This window comes from Alligator sinensis, unplaced genomic scaffold (genome assembly GCF_000455745.1).
Source record: "Alligator sinensis unplaced genomic scaffold, ASM45574v1 scaffold1693_1, whole genome shotgun sequence".
Classification (NCBI taxonomy): domain Eukaryota; kingdom Metazoa; phylum Chordata; order Crocodylia; family Alligatoridae; genus Alligator; species Alligator sinensis.
In genome coordinates this window covers 17,459-20,148 of record NW_005844011.1, presented here as the reverse complement: position 1 = coordinate 20,148, position 2,690 = coordinate 17,459, and positions in this window count along the sequence as shown.

Below are 2,690 nucleotides of genomic sequence, written 5' to 3'. Positions count from 1 at the left end.
GAAAAGCTGTTTATTCTCCTGTTTACCTGGTGCTTTGCCTCATGTGACAATATTTATGGAAGAAAGTAATAAATAAATAGATGGAAACAGCTTGGTAGTAAAAGTCAGGAGATGAAAGAAAGAAGCACACCCTGTACAAAATGGGCCAGACGTAGAATCCTGGCTGTGGCCCTTTGGAAATCCTTGGGAGTATTTGCTCTGTCTCCTGTATCCTTTCTGTTTCTTTATACTCAACTTCTTCATTGCATTAAAATTACTCTACAGCATAATATTTGCCTCCTGGGTTTCTTTTCCCCTCAATTCCTAATTTGCAAACCTGCGGGTGAAACAACCTCCTGTGGAGAACTCAGCACCCAGCATGATTTAATTCATATTTAAGTCCTACAGAGAGGGGAAGATCCGACCTGGAACATGTCTGTGTAGTGTGTACCCTGTTCTTTCCTGGATAGAGCGCCTGGTCCTTTTCAGCTGGGCTCCATTACTGTTAATACTACACTTTCTACATTCCAGATACTTTATGCCAGCCCTCAAATCTCTCCAGCTGTTGCCACTCTGGCTTGATTGAAAGCATGTCAATATGAAGACAATCCATCCCAAGCAGAGGTGATCTGTTATCCAGCCAACTTAATCCTTTCAATAAGGAGGAGCTTGGAGCCCATCTGTGCCCTGTGTCTTCATGCCATTGGAGGCAGTAGTGCCCTATTCCATTTCCCCAGAACTCAGAGTTGGAAGGTTTCTTCCAGTGCATCTATACAAGACGTTCAAAGCACAGTAGATTAGCCCTAGTGCGCATTAGCGCATAATGGTGAAAGATGTGCTAATGCGCAGTAGCATTAAAATACTGTAAATTAGTGTCACTTAAAAGACGTGCACTGGGACTACTGTGCAGTAACACTGATTACAGCACATCCAGTTAGTACCTGTTATTACAGGTACTAAGCTTAATGCACACTAATTAAAACACATTAATGCACATGTAGGAACTCCCCTTTCATATTGCGTAGTAATGCAGTCACCCAAACCTTACACCTCCTTATCCCAGGAGGGTGTTTCATTGTGGCTGTCTTTAATATCTTTATGTAGACAATGTGGAGACACTGTTGCCCAGTAAGAGGGGTTCAGAGCTGGGTGCCTTGGCTATGTGTGCAGAGAATGGGGAGATAATAGGCACCCCCCTGGGCAACAGCTAGACAGCCCACAAGCACTTACATGTTACCAACAGAAATGCTAAAGCAGGGGGAATTTCTGCACTCCCACCCATCTCAAGGGCTCACACACTTGCCTTGCAGTTCACCTGGGCACCAGTTCACCAGTTCACTCGGCAGGGGTGCTAGTGCCCACCTCTTGAACAGCGTCAGGCATTCACCCAGGGAAGGGGTGACCTGGGTCCCAGACTCTTCAGAGAAGCTGCATTGGGGAGTGCTTGCGTTCTGGTCCCTGCCCCACAGAAACAGAAATAACCACATAGAATACAACAACTCTTCAAGTCCTTTTCTTGGAATCTTCTTTCCAGTGATTTCAGGACTATATGCTTGTTTTCGCATTCAGACTGCTGGCCTTATTCCATGTAAGATATGTCTAGGTGAAAGCGTCAGAGCCAGGAATCAAGTGCAGCTCATGTGTACATCTTTCCTAGGGCACATCCCACATTTCCACAAGTAAAAGAATATTCATCACCAAAACACTTCATTAGAGATGAGGAAATTTGATCTTCTTCTTTAGATTGCCCTAGTGTTTTTTTCTAGGATGTCCTGAGGATAATTTTTTGAGTGTGGGGACACTTTGTCCCTAAACAGAAACCTTTTCTAACCATGAATACTGCAAGCCACTACCATTGGTCCATAAAGCTTCATTTCCAGATGTTTTACCTGCTTCAGCAGAAATAAGGTAACTGCAGGCTAGCCCTGCAAAAAGTCTATTAGCCGATCTGTTTGTTATATATAATGTATAGGAACTGTTAGCACATTGGTCCATCTTGCTCACTTACGTCATTGGGGTGAATCTGCAAACCAATCTTGCTTTACATATGTTCAAAGCTTTCTTTAGAATGAGTGCACCCGAAACACAAATCCTGCTGCATCTTCACCGTAAAGTCACTCGTGGGCGGCCTATAGCTAGAATAACTGTCGCGTTCTCCTCCACTCTCCTATTAAAGGCTGACCCGTACCAGACAGATTGTGGAAATGAGACACAGTACACATTAACTCCAGTCACATGTTAGTGGCAGTCAAGGTGTTATAATGTGTTGTAAAATATATGGTCTATAATCCTGAAAGTGTTCATGCCTTGTGCTTGAGGCAATGTTGTAAGAAGCCCTGTGGATTATAATTATAGGATAATCTGAGTCTAAAAATAATTTCCCCTCACTGCCACAGACGTAGGCCTAGCCTTATTACTTGGTGATGCCCTGAGGAAGAAGGATTACATCCCTTATGAACTTTCACAGAGGAAATCCAGCTCAGACAACAGAGCTGCACACCCGCCCTTTTCTCTTCACCACCAAGGGCATTCCTCTACCTCTACACACCACTCCCCTTGATGTTCAGGAGAGAGGGGTCAACAATAAGTTTAAACAGCAACAAAAAAGACAAGCATTATGCATTAATGCGCTGTATTTATGGCGCATTAAGTTTAGTACCTGTAGTCATAGGAACTAACTCAATGCGCGGTAACAGGCACTACTGCACAGT